The sequence below is a fragment of the Lithobates pipiens genome, unplaced genomic scaffold, assembly GCF_037356315.1.
Source record: "Lithobates pipiens isolate NorthernLeopardFrog02 unplaced genomic scaffold, aLitPip1_a1.2 Scaffold_18, whole genome shotgun sequence".
NCBI lineage: Eukaryota > Metazoa > Chordata > Amphibia > Anura > Ranidae > Lithobates > Lithobates pipiens.
The window spans coordinates 316,540,159-316,560,897 of record NW_027507758.1 but is presented as its reverse complement, the minus strand read 5'-3'; positions in this window follow the sequence as shown (position 1 = coordinate 316,560,897).

The following is a 20,739-nucleotide window of genomic DNA, read 5'->3' as shown; positions in this document are numbered from 1 at the left end:
TATATGCCTATTGTGTTTTTTTTACCAAAAATATGTAGAAGAAAATTATTGGAATAAAAACTGATGAATACTTTTTTTTGGGGGGGATATGTATTATAGCAAAAAGTTTCTTTGTTTATATTGCCAAAATGAAAAACCACAGAAGTGATCAAATACCACCAAAAGAAAGCTCTATTTGTTGGGAAAAAAGTACGTCAATTTTGTTTAGGTACAGTGTCGCACGACCACGCAATTGGCAGTTAAAAACGACACAGTGCCGTATTGCAAAATATGCTCTTTTCATTAAGGGGGTAAAACCTTCTAGGGCTGAAGTGGTTAAAATAGAGCTTCCTTTTGGTGGTATTTGATCACCTCTGTGGTTTTTATTTTTTGCGCTATAAACAAAAAAAATAGACAATTTTTGAAAAAATAAAAAGTTTTACTTTTTGCTATAATAAATATTCCCAAAAATGTAAAAAAAACAAAAACAAATTTCTTCATCAGTTTAGGCCAATATATATTCTTCTACATATTTTTGGTAAAAATCGCAATAAGCGTATATTTTGAGAGATATATCACCAGCACAAAAAAAATATATATATATAATACATGTCTTTAAATTAAAATGACAGATCTGCTCCAGTTATAAATCCCCCACCAATAGTAAGGGGTGGGTAATATTGCAGTGAAAAGTGTAACTGTGCTGACCCTAAAATAATATGTATATTATTTTAATAAATAATAAATATCCCCAAAAATCCCCAAAAATGTTTTTAAAAAACAAATTTTTTCATCTGTTTAGGACAATATATATTCTACATATTTTTGGTAAAAAATCGTAATAAGTGTATATTTGAAAGATATATCACCGACGCGAAATAAAAAAAATAATATATATATATATATATATATATATATATATATATATATATATATATATATATATGTCTTTAAATTAAAATGACAGATCTGCTGCATTTATAAATCCCCCACCAATAGTCAGTGGTGGATAATATTGCAGTGAAAACTGTGCTAACCCTAAAATAATATGTATATCAGACCACAAAAAGTGTGAACAATTTTTATCTGTGATTCATCAAAAATTATTAATAAATTAATTAATCAAAGCTAATTTTTCTTTATCCAAAATGATAATGACTGAAAAGTAAAAAAAAATCATGTGTGCAATAAACAAACAGTCCCACTAATCCTCTTCACAAGCTGATTATCCGAATCCCACATGCACAAATTCACATCCTTGATTGGAAAACTTTTCACCAATTCATGAGACACCACTACCTTCTAAAATGGACACTCACCAGAAACAAGGAAAAAATGGGCCTTTGGTTTATGCTGGGTTAACCACTCCACTCTTATAGGTATATCTGAAGATTCCCAAATTGGTTGCCAATGGTTACTCCTTACACCTCTACATTAATCTCGATATCTCATGAAAAGTAGACAACCATCAACGGCATGCGGCCCAAGCCTTAATACCTGGAGATGGAATGCCGCTGGCTAGCCCTAAATCACTGCTGGAAAGACTCATTGCCGGGCTATAGGCACTGTACTGTATTTATGAGAGTACATTTTATATACCTATCTTATTGATTTAATACATTGTTGCTCAATGATGGTTGTCTGCTTTTCATAAGATACTGAGATTAATGTGGAGATGTAAGGAGTAACCATTAGCAAACAATTTGGGAATCTCGAGCCTCCTGGAATAATAGCTGGTTACCCATCGTGTCTTGATACATCCTGGAAGTCAATGATCATTCGCACACACAATATTTATTTATTTATTTATTACAGGTATTTATGTAGTGCCAACAATTTAATGCAATGCTTTACAAATATACAGTGCCTTGAAAAAGTATTCACACCCCTTGACATTTCCCATATTTTGTCATGTTACAACCAAAAACGTATATGTATTTTATTGGAATTTTATGTGATAGACCAACACAAAGTGACACATAATTGTGAAGCGTGAGGAAAATGATAAATGGTTTTCAATTTGTTTACACATAAATATCTGGAAAGTGTGGCGTGCATTTGTATTCAACCCCTTTTACTCTGATACCCCTAACTAAAATCTAATGGAAACAATTGCCTTCAGAAGTCACCAAATTAGTAAATAGAGTCCACCTGTATGTAATTTAATCTCAGTATAAATACAGATGTTCTGTGAAGCCCTCAGAGGTTTGTTAGAGAACCTTAGTGAACAAATCACATCATAAAGGCCAAGGAACACACCAGACAGGTCAGGCATAAAGTTGTGGAGAAGTTTAAAGCAGGGTTAGGTTATAAAAAAAATTCCCAAGCTTTGAACATCTCATGTAGCACTGTTCAATCCTTCATCTGAAAATGGAAAGAGTATGGCACAACTGCAAACCTATCAAGACATGGCTGTCCACCTAAACTGACAGGTCGGGCCAGGAGAGCATCAATCAGAGAAGCAATCAAGAGGTAACTCTAGAGGAGCTGCAGAGTTCTACAGCACAGGTGGGAGAATCTGCCCACAGGACAACTATTAGTCATGCACTCTACAAATCTGGCCTTTATGGAAGTGTGGCAAGAAGAAAGCCATTCTTGAAAGAAAGCCATAAGAAGTCATGTTTGCAGTTTGTGAGAAGTCATTAGGGGAAACAGCAAACATGTGGAAGAAGTTCCTCTGGTCAGATGAGACCAAAATTTAACTTTTTGGCCTGAAAGCAAAATGCTATATGTGGCAGAAAACAAACACTGGACATTACACTGAACACACCATCCCCACTGTGAAACATGTTGGTGGCAGCATCATGTTGTGGAGAAAACCTGTTAGAGTCTGCAAAAGACTTGAGACTGGGGCAGGGGTTCAGCTTCCAGCAGGACAATGACCCTAAACATGAAGCCAGAGCTACAATGGAATGGTTTAGATCAAAGTATACAGGGTATGCGTGTGATAGAATATCCCTGTAAAAGTCCAGACCTAAATCCAATTGAGAATCTGTGGTAAGGCTTGAAAATTGCTGTCCACAGACGCTCTACATTCAATCTAACAGATAACATGAGCTATTTTGTAAGGAAGAATGGGCAAAAATGTCACTCTCTAGATGTCTGGTAGAGACATCCCCAAAAAACCAAGCAGCTGTAATTGCAGCAAAAGGTGGTTCTACAAATTATTGACTCCATTTATCATTTTCCTTCCACTTGACAATTAAGTGCCACTTTCTGTTGGTCTATCACATACAATCCCAATAAAATACATTCATGTTTTTGGTTGTAACATGACAAAATGTGGAAAATTTCCAGGGGTATGAATACTTTTTCAAGGCACTGTATTGTACGTTCACATAAATCCCTGCCCTCAAAGAACTTACAACCTAAGGTCCCTATCTCACATTCATGCATACACATTCTAGGGCCAATTTAGACAGGAGCCCATTCACAGAAGCCTTTTTATTTTGTGAATTAATTAACATAATAAATAACTTCTGTAAATGTGCAGGAAAACAATACAAATTTAGTATTTTCCTGCTATTAACCTATTATGGCAATTAAGTAAAAATTTAATTTTGATTGAAGTATATGATATATGGATACATAATGCAAAAATTACAATGGTCTTTGCTTTTTGTTTTATTATTCTATAAAATACATATTTTAGCTCACTTTGACAAAATATTAAGGTATCAGCATGACTGAAAATCAATCCTTTCCCCATGTACAGATCATTCCATCTTATTTAATAATTGATGCTAGTTATATCAGCATGTTTTAAATCCTCAACTGATAAGAAATAATTAAGTTAGCAGCAATCAGAGTGATATGTAATGTCTCAATCAGTAAGAATTTTAAAGAAGGGAGAAGCAGAATAAAATTATATAAAAATAGCCCCCGAAGATTCCCTTTTACGTCTGAATATCTAACTCAATGTCATATTTAGACAGATGCAAAAGTAACCAGTGTTGTTCTGTGAATTGTTGGAATAAGTAGCTTCTGGCAACATAATGAAGTCTCTCTGGGTTCTCATCTTTCTCCTTCAGCATACTCCATGAAGATAAGAACCTGTAAGCATTTAGGCTGGTTTATGTCTTGTGACTATTTCATACCACAACGTATAAATCTAAAATCTTTCTATACTATTATAGAATATTTGGATCTTTTATATTGAAACATATCTCGTTTCAATATGTTTATTGAAGTTTTCCATAAAAAGAGCAAAGACCATAACAGGTACATTAGCACTGGTCAATTATAAAAACAGGGAATAGTCCGCAACGCAGGCAGAATCTACAACAAGCAAACAAATAAGAACAACAATGGAAGCATGTAGTTGCAAGCGTGCATAGGTCAAGACCTGGGTAAAGAATAGCACCAACATTGCATATAATGAACAAAAGTGTAATATAAATTGCGGGCATACTCCAGTTGAGGAAAACAAATCCCAAGCAAAAATTACCCACAATGGAGAAGAGAACATAGAAAACCACCAACTGAATGGATGGTTGATATCTCGTAAAAGGCATTTAGAGACAGCAACAGAAAAGAGGGGGAAATAAATAAAAAGAAGAAGAATGGGTAGGGGGAAAAGTAAGCGGAACAAAGAGCTATGGTCCATCAAGAAAACCTCCGCCAGGCACCACAACAACTGCCTCGAAGGGGAATGAAGATATTGTATCCATGGATTCCAAACTCTCTCAAATCATGGGGAGGTATCTAGTGGTATGCTAACCAGCTTTTCATTAGTCATGAGCCAAGTGAGAGCTTCATCACCGCCAGGTCAACCATTGTTTTTTCCAAGTGGCTGCAATGGCTATCTTGGCCACAACAGGATGGGCTCCCCACTACATGTTCATTGAATAAGGCTACTCTAGGGTCTTTAACAATGTTTACCATATGTCAGATGTTACCTGATATTTATTTCAGGGTGTGAACTTGTATCCAGAAATGCTTGACTTTAATACACAAGCACCATGTGTGGAACATCAAACTCACTTGCCCACGGACACCAAAAGAGATTGAGGAAAAATATGGATACATTTTGGACAGGCATTCAGGTACCAAGTACTATCGAGACAGGACTTTAAAGCTCACCTCTACCAGTGAAATATTAATAACTCCTTTGTACAATCTGACTGGCCAGTCCTTCCAGTCCTTCTCATAAAAAACTCCATTCCTAAATCTTTTTCCTAAGCTAGCATATGGGGTAATTTACTCGCAGCATTAACAAAATGTTTAAACAACTCATAAATGCCTCCCCTCTTGTTTTCATCTCGATAGCATCTATTTTCAAAACAGGGTTAACATTGACACTAGATATGGTGATAGCATAAAATTATATAGCAACTGGAATATAGCTATACATAAAATGTGTGTGTGAATAAGCACACATAACATTAAAACATTTGTTTAAAACATAATGTCCATAAATGATCCGAGATCTTGTATGATTAGCACCCGGAGGCAGCTCCCTTAGAGTGAAGCGATGGGCTCTGTGTAGAAATGGGAACAGAGAGGTGCCAGACTGAGTGCAGTATAAATCATATATTTAATAAAAACAAGTAGTAACTCACAGGTTAAATCAGATGAGTTCAGTATGTGGTGAAAATCGCCAGTCCTGGAGTCTCATAAATGTCTTCCCTTTGCAGCTTGTGGCACAGGTGTGATCTTACAGGGATCCAGAGAATGCTGGGAACCTGGGGGCAGGAAACAAAAAGCAGCTGGTCGTGACTTCACAGGAACAGGAAATGTGATCATTCACAGTGGCAAGGAATGGTAATGCACTTCGAAGCTACAGTTTCTTCATCAGACCATGATTGGCTGTCAAACCTGGAAGTCTTAAATACAGAGGAAATAGAAACAGAGAGATCTGATGGACTGGCTACCCCGTCAATCAAATAGACAGATTTAAAGAGGTAGACGGTTGGAGACCGAAGTGAATGTAAATATGAGTAAAAAGCTTGCTGATTAATAATGGATCATCGACCAGCTGCTTTTTGTTATATTGTAATATATAATGTAATATTTGCTGAAAGCCATAAGTCTCAAAGGTTGACATGTCCAGCTGTTGAGTAAAATAGTAAGTGGAACATAAGCAACTGTGAGCAAGGAAATGTCCAATACGATAAAGGCCTTTATTTAGCCACCATTGGAACTCTTGAAGGCATAAGCCAGGTGGAATAGATAGTTGAAAAAAGGCGCAACTGGAGTGTGAGGAGACTGGAGTAAGGCTGATTTACATATTAAGTCCCACAATTGTAAATAATGGGATAGTGTAGGACATAGGTCTGTCCATAATATTTGGATTTTTTTGTGTAACATTATAAAATATTGATCATGTTATAGTTATTAACATAAACCTGTGCCAAATCTAGTTTATTTAAACTAAGAATGTGCCCAAGCAGAGGGTACCATCAAAGAAAATGATGTGTCAAAAATATCAGTAAACTCAGATACAGGCACCTGATGTTGTAAAGGAAAAGGAAGTTCCCCAGTGTTTAGTGAATGTGGTAAAATTTCACTTTGCAAAGAATACCCAATTACGTGCAAGGAAAATAATTAACAGCATTTTTGCTTTCACGTAATTGGATGAATTCCCATGCAAAGAGTAGCTCCCCTTACAAACATGTAATTTTCCTTGTAAAGTGGAACAGTCCATTTGCCTTTAGTAAATCAACCCTGTTGTGACAGTTCATATTTAATGGCATCCCAAAACACTAAGGCAGTGCAACTCTGATGTACAGATATTGCAGGGCATTGCAAAGCACAATAATGCAGTAGCATTGTAGTGCACTACACTACAAAAACATATTGCATGTCCATCTTATTTTTTCTTAAAGAATAAACTGTAGTCATTTTGTGGCTCAGTAGTACATACAAACAGGCAGCATCAGGAGCAGGTGAAAAGGAGGCAGGTATAACATTGAGTATATGCAAAAATTATGTCTGTAATCACAGGACTAAGCCTTACTAAATGGCAGGCATTGAGATGTTGAGTGCAGAATATCCCCAAACCTCCTCATTTCCAGAGGTATGTAGAATCAAATTATTTAACCTTGTATGAGTTTCCTTGCCCAAAACCCTATAATGATATAAGGGCCTATAAGAAGCTGAATTCCATACCTGCATGGGAATAAGATGCATTAGGTAAATTTAGGAAGTCCTGTATAAAATAAGGGAGACTAAAAAAGAAAAAAAGAGAAAGAAGAAATGAAGAGAACGAGGGAAGCATAGAAGATGGGGGCCAGCAAGGTGCAAGGCCACCTTTCAGCTCATTCCTTTGCATTTAACGCTCATTGAAAACTAAGGACAGCCTTAATGCAACATATGCAGCTCTGCTTCCTCTTCCCAAGTGGTATACTTACCTTGGAATTGTGCCCTCAAACTTCCCATCTTTTTTAACATTCTGGTGCTGATCCTCCAGTGCCCAGCCTGATGGTCCAGTGCCTGCTGCCCAGCCTGATGATCTGGTGCCTGTTGCCCAGCCTGATGATCCGGTGTCTGTTGCCCAGCCAGATGATCCAGTGCCTGTTTCCCACCCTGATGATCCGGTGTCTGTTGCCCACCTTGATGATCCAGTGCCTGCTGCTCAGCCTGATGATCTGGTGCCCACTGCCAAGCTTGATGATCTGTTGCCTGCTGCCCAGCTTGACGATCCGGTCCCTGCTGTCCAGCCTGATAATTCATTCCCTGATGCCCAGCCAAAGGGTCAGTGCCCAATGCCCAGCCTGCCTCTGGACTTTTTGTCTCCAACAACCTGCCTGGTCTGCTGCTCAATGACAAGTCTACCCTTGATGATCTGTTGTATGATGACCCACCTTCCTCTGTCTCTGATGATCCGATGGCAGATGTCCAGCCTGATGGTCCCATGCTCGATGTGCAGCCTGCCTCTGATTATCCTCTTACCAATGACCAGCCTGATCTTAGTTATCATCTACCTAGCACCAAGCTGGGTTCTACTGACTCTTTGCCAGCTGCTCATTTTCATTGTAGTGCAAGGCCTAAGTGTCCACCAGCTAATGGGTCTGAGTGCTCGTGTGTCTTATATGGGTTACCTGCTTGGCCTGAGATTTGTTTGATGGTTGCCTTGTTTGGGTCGCTCTGGCAGTGTGTTGCTCTTATGGCACCAAAGCCTGGTGGTCCGGAGATAACCTTGGTAACCGGTAGCTGTATTTCCCTCCATGGCCCTGGTCATGGTAAGCTCCCAGGAATGGGTAGAGTACTATCTGTGCCTTGCCATGATCCGGGAGCACAGCCACAGGTGCACTAGGGGACCCGGGTCAGTGTAACCAGTGCCTCAGAGAGGCCTAGATGGCTTTTGAAGTGTGGTTTAAGTCCTGAAAACCAGGTAAGCTACATGGTTATGGCGAGAAACTTTGGTGTCAGGGTTCCGGTATTGTCAGATGACCCCAGGGCTAAGTTTGTAGATAGCTCATTGGACACTTTGCCTATTATTCGATCTTGGCAGTAGGGCATCTTGCTTGGAACCCAGCACTTTTTTAGCTTATAAGGAACTTTTGCTCTGGACTTGTGTAACAGATGACTCTCATTTATTTACTTGTTCAGCTATGGCTGTTTGGAGCTTCCAGAGGCCACTCCTTAGAGGGGGGTACTGTCAGGAAAGGGATAACCTGCTGGGGGCACTGTGGCTCCCATATCTTTAGGCTGCAGTTCCGATGTCCACCAGCGAGTGTCTCTCAGCAGCCAGATCTCATATAATCAGTCATCACCTGATGCTTGTTACAGAAAGTGTATTTAAACCCTGTCCATGCTCTTCATTCCTGCCAGATGTTCTGTCTCCATGTGCCAGTGTTCCTGTTTTTTTGTATTCTGTTACTAGACCCTAATCCTGACACTGCAGCCTAATCCCTTCCCATCTGTTCTCTACGTCTCTTGTGGCTCTGCTATGATTACGTGTTGCATTCCCTGCTTGCTGTATGTATTTGGTTTGGGCAGTTGTTCATTGCGTGTTACTATTTGTTTGGTTCTTTGCTTTGTTTTACACAGTTTGGTATATTGGAGGTGTGTTTACATTTATGTTGTTCACTTATTATTAAATCAATTATATTATTTTACACTGTATTTGTGCCTGATATGTTCTGTGGCAGTCCACACATTTCTGGTCACATGGGTTCCTGACACAAGCATACATTTTCCAATTTGTGATTTGTGTGAGCAGGTCAAACTCTCACAATGAGTGTGAAGCTGCACTCATCTATTAGCTGGGTCAAGAGGACTTTACATCATGTCCAGAATGATATCTAAATAAGGGACTGATCATGTAGCTTGTAAAATATTTACCCATATGTTGTCAGTCTGACAACTGAAGCAGAGTAATACATCTGATATATGTGAGATCACTAGTAAAATGTCTGATGGTTTGATGACAAGCAAAATATTTATGAATGGTGATGTATTTGGTATTAGGGTTTATAAAGAACCATAAACATGGATTAGTTGCAGGTAACTGTCACTTAAGCCTGACTAATTATATGAAATAGTAGGTCAAACATTTACATTGATTGATTGATTCATTGATTTAAAGTGTGTTAATCATTATAACTGTAATCATCAATCTTTTTAGTGTGCAATAACTTCCTGATGAGGTATGAATACCTTTGAATAAAATGAATTTTAAGTATTATTTTATATAGCACGTGAGTTAGAAAGTGAGTGATTATCAAAACATCAACTTCCAGATAGACAAAAAAGATACCAGACTCAAGTAATTACCTTAGGGATCTCTGTTTTAAACTGTTGCTTAAATGTCCAAGACTCATTGCAATTGGGCTGGAAATAACTGCCATGTTTACCTGGGGTGTCATCCAGTAAATTACATGGCAGAAGTGTATAATCCTTTAAGTACTTGAAACTTAGAATACAAAAAAGTAGAAGTACAGCTCATGCCATTCAATAAGATTTTGAAAACTCTAATGAGTTTTTAAAATTTCAGTAAGTAAAACAGAGATCCTTAAAATGGTGCCCCCCCCCCCCCCCCCAAAAAAATAAATAAAAATAAATTCCTTATTGTGCACTAAATCAATAGCAAAAAAATAAATTGAATACATTTTTTTTACTTACCTTGTTATCCCTTTTGCTATGCGATCCCTTGAAATCTGCCTCTTCCAGTGCCTGGGCTAAATCACTTCCCTCAGCGCCTCCGCTCCCTACTGCTCCTGGGAGATGTGTGTCACCATTTCCCAGGAGGCAGTGGGCAGCGCTGAGGGCTAGAATCTTATCTCCATTGCCATCACAACGGGGCGGGACTTCCCGTTGTGATGGCAACCTGAGCTGTTGACGCCACTCCGATTTCAGGATACTGCGCATGCGCGAGATCGGGGATAGAATGGGCGGTGCATGCTGGTCGATCAGCAGCACTGTGTCCCAGAACAGGATGCCTGTGGGCTTCACATGCCCATAGGCAAGATGACAACTGGCAGTATACAATTTTATACGTTTTTTTATTGGGAGAAAATGGACAGCAGAAATCTTTAAAAACTGAACAAGTGAGTTATATATTTAAATATCCTAATCGTTGTCATTTTGCCAAAAAAATTAAAGTTGGAGACAGTGGAACTCTGCTTTAAGCTCAATAATTGATAATTGAGTCTATTATCTTTCTTGTCTATGTGGAAGTTTGATGTTTTGATAATCATCCATGTTCTAACTCTAGTACTATATAAAAGAATACCTACAATGCATTATATTTAAAGGTCTTCATACCTCCTCAGGAAGTTATTGCGCATTAAAAAGACTGAAAATTAGATATTACAGGTGTAACTTTTATCTTGTTCAGGCTAGAAGACCATTACAAGAATTTAATCATGTTCATTTATCCAGATCCAAAAACCTACCAATACCCATCTTTCTCTAATATTTCAGCTAATAATAGCTCAGGTATTATGATTTTTTGGCATTGTTAACCCCCCTGACGGTATTCCCGAGTCTGACTCGGGGTGGATTTTTTATACCAAGAGCGGTATCCCCGAGTCAGACTCGGGACAGCGTCGCTGGATCCAGGAGGAGGTTTACTTACCTTCTCCTTCGGATCCAGCGTTGTCTCCCCGCTGTACGAGCGAGCCGTGTCTCGCTCGATGCATCACACCGCCGATCTCCGTGCCCTGCGAGCGTTGCGACGCACGGGCACGGAGATCGGCGCCAAATTCAAAAAGTGAAACAAACAGTATACATACAGTATAATGTAATCTTACAGATTACATTGCTGTATGTAATTATTTCACATCCCCGTTGTCCCTAGTGGTCTGCCCAGTGTCCTGCATGCAGTTTTATATAATAAAAACTGTTCTTTATGCCTGGAAACTGGAGTTTGCCCATAGCAACCAAAACTGTCACTGTACATCAAAAATGATTTTAGACCAGCTAGAAAACAGCGATAATAAATAAGAATCACTCTCAGAATTGAGCGATAGCGATTTGTGGGGAGATCCGTCATCAAATACTGAAAAGTAATGACAGTGACAATTCTGCAACTGAGCAAATTTCAGTGTTTTTGATTTGATTACATTATTGAATAATTTTTATTATTGTTATATTATTATTTGGTACAATTATTTATAATTATTTATTATATTATAATTTATGATTTAATTTTTCAAACTTTATCATACCCGGGATGTCTGCTAGACTCTGGTTTGGACAGATTTAAGAGAGTTATTCCTAAGAATTGCAGGACTACAATATAAAACGCCAAATTTTCATGCAAAATAATGGTACCGCTTTTAGCACCTAAAATCCGAAATAATCGTACCGCCAGGGAGGTTAATAATAATGCTGCGTACACACGATCGGAATTTCGGCCAGCAAAAGAAGGATGAGAGCTTTTCATCTGAAAATGTGAACGTGTGTATGCTCCATCAGAATTTAGCTGGCTGAATTCCCACCAGCAAAAATTTGAGAGCATTTTATCAATTTTTCAGACGGAAAAACTTTCTATCGGAAATTCCGATCGTGCGTATGCAAAAACTCACGCATGCTCAGATTTAATTATGAGATGGATGCTATTGGCTACTGGGTATTGAACTTCCTTTTTCTAGTCCCGTCCTACGTGTTGTACGTCACCGCGTTCTTGACGGTCGGAATTTGGTGTGACCGTGTGTATGCAAGACAGCTTGAGCGAAATTCCATCGGAATTCCACCTGGAAAACCATCAGAGCTTTTTCCGACCAAAATTCCGATCGTGTGTATGTGGCATTAGAGTAACATTTTGCTAACCATTAACTGAACAAACTGCAAAATAATAGCATTTTGAAAAAGATAATTTTTCTTTTTTTTTTCGTTTTATAGATAACTGTTACAAAACTAAAATCGAATGTACTGTACATTGTTATCTAGGAGAACTGCAATGCATGCAATATGTTAGTACATAAAACTATGTCCAATTTCTTAGATGTTTTTCTTCATTACTTGCTATAAAGATTTCATTGCTTAAAAAAGTTTTGAGATTTAATATATTTTTTTTCTCAGTAGTGCATCTTGAAATTAAATAAAATAGAGCCATCATGACAGAACAAAGTGAAAAAGGAGTTTTCTGGTAGAGAAATAAAGATATCTTAAGACTGACTTCAAACGATATCCATAACAAGTAACTGCAGTGAAAGTGTTTCATCTTTGCCTCTGGGATATTATTAAGTCTTTCTAGTAGCACTAACAGCAGAAGCCAGGATTACAGAAGTTACTACAGTACAGCTGCCTGCCTGCCATACAAATACAAGATCTTACCCAGCTATATAGGTTATTTGTCTCTAGAACATTAGCATTTCCTCTTTTAAAAAATGGACAGAGATAGGCGCAATAAACAATAACAAGGCCAGGCCTGATTTAAAGAGTACCTAGCACCAGATATCGTTTTTTCTTGTCAAATGCATATATTCTATGTATTGTGTAATGTAACACTTACTGGTGTTTGAACAGAGATGACAGTACTTCCCCAATAAAGTCTTAATCTGTCTATTTTTCCAGATGGATGTTTTTGTTAAGGAATCATTCAGACCCAGCATCTACTTTTTAGACTTGGAGATTTCAACTCTGAGATGACAAAATCATGGAAATCCTGTTGCCTGTGTAGGTCTTGACTAGGGATGAGGCTTGGTCTTATTGTGGGTTCGAGAGAAATCCTGCAGGTTTGAGATTCATGGTCTAGGCAATTATTTTGAAGATTCTCCTTGAATATTTTTAATGCACTATATGACCTTTGAACTACTTAAAGCATTCTTGGAAGGGCAAAGTATAGGGAAAGCTGACAAACTGCATAGGGAGACATTATATTCCTTTAAGAAAATGTACTTTATTCTGCTTGGTAGCACATTGAGCCTTCAACACCTTTGCCTTTTTTGTTATGATTGGGGGGCTTTTTGTCTTTCATTTTATTTTGTGGTTAACTTAAAGTCAGGGGTAACTTTTAGCTGTCCCATCCATAGCAAACATTTTCTTTTGGTTCAAGACTTATTTTGGTCTTTTGTTTTAGAGAGTGCATTTATTTTAAGGGTTTACTGGTTTTATTGTATATTGATAGGGTATTTTATTTTGTGTTAAATTGCTTTTTTTTTGCTACAAGTCTTCCCTTAAAATGTTGATAGGGTTTGGATATTTAAAGCAGGGCATTACCTTATAATAACCATTTGTTTTAAGTTATCTTTTGATCATAACACAGCAATGCAATATTTGAAAAGAAAAATAAAGTGCAAGAACAGTGTGCATCTACTGTAAACCACCTCACATTATATCACTCACATTTACGGCATCTCCCTATCCCTATAGACAAAATAAGGATTAGGCATACACCAGTTGAGCCATTTATACCTAATTAAAACTGTTCTGCTGCTGGCCAGTTTTACACTGCTCTATCCTCTTAAGTGTATTGATTATTTTAGACAAAACTCAGCCTGTGTTTTTGTCTCTAGTACATTTGGATCTGGCCTTGCTTATTGTCCTGCTTCTAGTCAATTTTACATAACTATACATGCAGTTCCTACCTATTCCTGTAGTAAAACACCTGCCTGTACTCTATGGAGTGGATTTACTAAAGGCAACTTAAGTCAAATTGACTGTGCACTGCATGTAAGTGCAGTTTAAAGATAAGTGACCTGCTGCAGTACTAAGTAGCAATGGCATGCTTCCATCCCGGGTACATTATGTAAAAAGAAAAGGGGAACAAGTGGGACTTTAAACGAAGCATGTCAATTGAAAATAACAATGTATGAATACATGTGAATAAAATGATTTAGATTTAATTTATAATCAATAGCCACTAGGGGTTGTCCAAGATCGGAATGCATACAATAGTAGTACAGTAATATAAATATGGATATACACTCAATATATTTTCATAATAGTAATCAGAGAATCTCGAAGTATAGACAAATCAATGGACATACATGGATGCAGTCCATAACAGAAATGCATAAAAAATCATAAAATCACATGAACGAGTGCAAACTCAATAAGACAAAAGTTGATATTATCAAGGATTAAAATAAGCTTAGGTAGGCATCCTTAGTTTGAGAACCCGACGCGTTTCTTGGCTTCTTGCCAGTCATCAGGGGTGGGATGCATGTTTTTACTAAAAAAGCAAATAAATATGACAAATGTTAATAAAGGCGGAACCTCAGTTAAATAGAGAAAGTATCAAATTGGTCCACTTGATTGATAAAGTGACTTACAAAATAGCCCAAAGATTGGGCAGAACTTCCAGCAATGGGAACTGTTAGAGCTGGGATAAAACCGTCTCATCCGGGGTTGAGGCAGGGTTCAGACCATCCCCCAACAATGTCAGGGGGCAGGCCACGGGGAACCGAAACAGACATCCTCAACACAGGTCCACTAGGTACTAAATGTATATGTGTGTTACCCAAATCTGCGAAAGAGAAAAGTGTGATGGGTCACAAAAAAAAAACCAAAAGCAGGACACTGAGTGTTGGATTGAACGTGTTGAATGAATATAGCTGATTGCTGAAAATGTGTGTGAATGAGATATACATGAATGATTGGGAAATAGGAGAAGACTAAATGTATGTTAAATAAGTGGGAATGGATGATGGGGAAATACAAAATCATCCAATTCAAATGTGTAAAAAAGTATGTGCAGTGCTCTGAATGAAACAATGTATGTGCAAAAAGGAGAAAAAAAAAAAAAAAAAAAAAAACATGCATAAAGCTATTACCCATATGTAGAGTTAAGGAGTGATCTCTTCCTAGTGGAGCACAGTGGAGGAGTGAACTGTCTGTCTGTCCCAGCTGATATACCCCAGGCCCTGGGCGGATCCCCGCCAGCGTCATGCATGATGTCTTTTGCAGCTGTGAAGAGATGAGGGAACACTCACAGCTGAGGATAATCCATACCTCAGTGGGTGCCCCTCCATCTTGGCTGCAGCATCAGGTGGAAAGACAGAGAAAAAAAAAAAAAAAATACAAAAACAAACAACAGACTCCCACCTTGCAGTGTCTATTGACACCACTCGAGGGGCCCTTTTATGCATGGCGCCGATGCACTGAGATCGAACCCCACCACCCCCTGTGATCCACAAAGGGAGGTAGGGAGGGAGCTGAGCGCATCGCAACCCCGGAAAGATGACTGCAACATACCCAGCAAAAACAGCCCATATGTTCAATTGATTGATAAATAAATTCCAGGAAAAATAAATAAATAATAAAATATTTATTAAAAATAATAAAATTGATAAATAAATTCCATACATTTAGTCTTCTCCTATTTCCCAATCATTCATGTATATCTCATTCACACACATTTTCAGCAATCAGCTATATTCATTCAACACGTTCAATCCAACACTCAGTGTCCTGCTTTTGGTTTTTTTTTGTGACCCATCACACTTTTCTCTTTCGCAGATTTGGGTAACACACATATACATTTAGTACCTAGTGGACCTGTGTTGAGGATGTCTGTTTCGGTTCCCCGTGGCCTGCCCCCTGACATTGTTGGGGGATGGTCTGAACCCTGCCTCAACCCCGGATGAGACGGTTTTATCCCAGCTCTAACAGTTCCCATTGCTGGAAGTTCTGCCCAATCTTTGGGCTATTTTGTAAGTCACTTTATCAATCAAGTGGACCAATTTGATACTTTCTCTATTTAACTGAGGTTCCGCCTATATTAACATTTGTCATATTTATTTGCTTTTTTAGTAAAAACATGCATCCCATCCCTGATGACTGGCAAGAAGCCAAGAAACGCGTCGGGTTCTCAAACTAAGGATGCCTACCTAAGCTTATTTTAATCCTTGATAATATCAACTTTTGTCTTATTGAGTTTGCACTCGTTCATGTGATTTTATGATTTTTTATGCATTTCTGTTATGAACTGCATCCATGTATGTCCATTGATTTGTCTATACTTCGAGATTCTCTGATTACTATTATGAAAATATATTGAGTGTATATCCATATTTATATTACTGTACTACTACTGCATGTAAGTGCAGTTGAACGCATTTTCCCTAGAGCCTAGTGCATAGGGTGAAACTTTACTTTGTAAAGAATAAGGGACAAGGAAAAAAACAGCATTTTTGCTTGCACCTGATTTGATGATGAAAATGAACATAGCTTCACCACATTCACTAAGCTCTGGGGAAAGTTAGTGCAACTGTACTTGCAACATGCATAGTCTATTTGATTTTTAGTAAATCAATCCCTATGTCTCTAGTACATTGTGGCCTACTATTCCTGGTTAAAACTGCCAGGCTGCAGTTCAGTTTTATATGACTGTATCATCTGAGTTCTACTAATTCCTAATGTAAGCTTGGTAATTCAATCAAATCATTACCATATACTGGCTTTTGAAAAACATGTGTATATTGATCATTTGTACACTTCATGTACACATAGTAATGACAGAACCTTATTTCTATACGGATAAACTCCAGTTAACTGCATTTTGGTGTATAGGTATAGTGTATAGGTATGTATAGATACTGGTTGTGCTGTCTGACAGGGATATCTAGTTCACAACAGTTGCTGGACAGAACAGAATTAGAAATTATATGTCAAATAAAATAGTTCAAATATATGTATTTCCAAGGAAAAGACTAATACTATAGTTGCCCATGTAGCTACTATTGGGGTCTATTGTGGCTATTGGGATGCATCACTACAGGTCTGGAGCCAGCTTTCCTGGTTTGGCTAATGTCCAGGATTTATCTCCACTAATTTACTTTGTGGACAGAATGTTCTTCTCAATCATGCCTACAAAGTTCCAGCACCACAGCAGCAGAACTATCTTCACTTCACCCCATCAGTATCCCCAGATGACATCTACTATTGAACACCATTGTAAGGGGTGCACCTTTGGACCACCAAAGTATGAGGGTCATTTACACTAGATAATCTACGGGTGGTTTCATTAAGGCTTTTATTCTTATCTAATAGACACCAATCAATTTGAACTTAAATTGGGGGTCCATCATAGACTTGTGCACAATGGAAAATTTTGTTTAGTTTCGGTTCGTTGTCATTCGTAAAACACATCATTTCGTTCTGTTATATTCATTATGTTACATTAATACATTTTCGGATAATTTGTTATTATTCGTAGAGTGTCGAATTCATTCGTTCGTATTCGTTGAAATTCGCTATTTATGTATGTATAGACATTCATGATAATGATTCGTAGTTTGGAAAGTCGTTTGTTTATTGAATCTTTTAACACACACAATGACAACATCTCTTCTCCTTGGCTCAAATACAATACAACACCCTTCTAACTCAGTTCTCAGGAATGCACTTTGCCAGTAATCCAACCTCCGGCACAAAATTAATTAGCTGATTGGACTATAAGATTTACTTTGAGCTGAATCTTTTGGTTCATTAGATCTTTAAAGAATTACCGAATCATGTCGAATTCATTCATTATATTTCTTTCGTATTCGTTGTAATTCGTTATTTTTTTATTCGGACATTCGGATGCATCCGAATGTCCGAAAGATGCAATATTCGGCCGAATTTCAATTCGTTACGAAACGAATTGCACAAGCCTAGTCCATCATAGGAGATTGGAGAACACCAGTAGGTAGGTAGTGTTGATAGGTGTGCAATATAGGGCACTGTCTGTAATTGTGAATCACATCTGTTACTGGGAGAGCAAAAATGGCATATTCTTTTAGAGAGGGGCCTCTTCAAAATGTTGTGTGACCCTGTGAATTATGGTTATGTTCCTGTGTATTTTAGCTGTATTTATCGGTTTGCTTAAAATTCAGCTCTTAAGTAAAAAATCTAATAAAATCTGCTTAGAAAAAGCATATTACATTATGCCATTTCATTCCAGGTTTAGCTACTCACCTCGTATTTATTATGCATAAACATATTTTAGGATTTGGGGTTTTCTGCTGCTGTTCATTGTAATCTTTCCAACACCAGCAGGAAAAGTTTAGTTACATGCATAGTATCAGATTATATTTTAATAATACCACTTTTATGTTGTGATTCTTTTCAACCTTTAATGTTTATTGTCTACAGGGTGCAAGGTTTAACTGTTATTAGATACCATCATGTTATCATCACTGGTTTTAAATTTGTTGCATGCATATTGCAATGCACCTTGGTGGAATAAACTCTTAATTTGCCAAAAAACATTTTCTGGGTATAAAAATATAATTCAGTTCAAATATGTATGTGTTTCCAGGTGATTTCATAATTATGTGTAGTTTTCTTCAATTTCACCATATTGCAGCACAGCACTAATCCCACTTAATAAAATGAGTAGAACAATGGGGGATGAAAACAAAATCTTATTTCAATTTTTCTTTTGAAAATGAAGGCTTTTAGTCTGAAAGACTTAACCTTTTCACTGCTTATAACTTGTAAGCCTCAGAACTAATTAATCCTGCATTAGAAACTAGAACCTAGAATTCGGCATTATACCAATTTAATGATGACCTTAATGCTAAACTAATGTATATTATTACAATGTAAATCTTATAATACATATGTAATGTTTATACTGTGATAGCACAATGGAAATTATTATTATTTTTTATTCTATAAGTATTAATCATTTTATGAGTGGTCCAATACAAAGTTCCACTTCCATGGCTTGACTTTTTTAACTGGTTAAAGGTAAAATGACAAAATATAAGATTTGTCATCTTCATAAAGTATCATTGAGGCTTCTTATTGTTCATGTAAGAATGTTACAACATCAAGCTGCTCATATACAGAAGGATTCAATCATTCAGAAACTATCAGTGAAGCCCTTGGGTGGGCCTTCCTGTACCTCTTTACCGGACATGCAATGTTATAAGTTAACTCTTTTTTCTTCTCTTCTTAATCAGCAGTTTTAGCACCTTGTATGAAATGAGCCAGCTCATCATATGTTGTGGTAAAAATGGTAACTCCTAATATAAGGCAGAATTATTAAATTATTAAATAACTGCACAAAAATATTACAAAATATAATAGGATCTGATGAAAGCAGACATTATGTACCAAATTATATTTATTAAGGTTATACTGTTTTACTGGATCACCGCCCTGAAAATATGGTGACTGTGAGTTCCCTTAACAAGAATTTAATGAAATATATCCCAAAAGAAACACATACGATGCCTTTGCTAATCTCTCTTCCTGGAAATGCTAGCTGCCTTTGTGTTCATGCTGATCCAAAGGTTTCAATACTTCTAAATTAGTGACCTGGAACAATTCTTTAGATCAAGAGAAACTGAAGAAATTCTTTAACCGTTTACAAAAGTTTTAGGGACAGTGTAAAAAAGTTAAATAAAAAAGAAAAAAAAAAAATTAAAGCGCCCCTCTGAGCTCGCACGCAGAAACGAATGCATACATACATCACACCCATATATGTAAACGGTGTTCAAACCACACATGTGAGGTTTCATGATCATTAGAGTGAGAGCAATAATTCTAGAACTAGATCTCCTATGTAACTTTAAACAGGTAACCCGTAAAATGTATTTATTTTATATCCAAAGACCCGTAAAACATTTTAACCACTTGCCGACCAGCCACCATCATTATACTGCTGCAGGTCAGCTCTCCTGTGCAAACCACCATAGCTGTAAGGCAATCCATGGGTGAAAGCGGGCCAGGGGAGCGTGCCCAGCAGACTTGATGTCTGCTGGTGACCCACGATTGTGGAGTGCAGAGGCAGAACAGTAATCTGCCTGTGTAACAAGGCGGATCCCCGTTCTGCCAGATAATGTGTCAGAGATCTTCTCTTCCAAGTGATCGGGAAAAGCGATCTCTTTCACGTCCCTGGCAGCCCACCCCCCTACAGTTAGAACACACCTAGGGAACACACTTAACCCCTTGATCACCCCCTAGTGCTAACTCCTTCCCTGTCACTATCATTTTACATTGATCAGTGCCTTTTTATAGCACTGATCAATGTAATAATGTCACTGGTCCCCAAAAAGTGTAATTTGGGCTTAGATTTGTCCACCACAATGTCAGAGTCCCACTAAAAAGATCACAGCCATTACCAGTAATAACAATAAATAAAAAAAAAGTCTGTAAATCTATGCTGTAGTTTGTAGATACAATACATTTTGTACAAACCAATCAATATACACCTATTGCAGTTTTCTTTTTACCAAAAATATGTAGAAGAATATATGTTGGCTTAAACTGATGAATGAATTCCTTTTTTATATATGTATTTTTTTTTTGGATATGTATTATTGCAGAAAACAAAAAACGAAAGTATCCCCAAAGTGGGGTTTTTTAACAGCGTAAATTACCTGTGGAGGCTAGTTTATGTATATATGGAAATAAATACTGACATGTGACAAA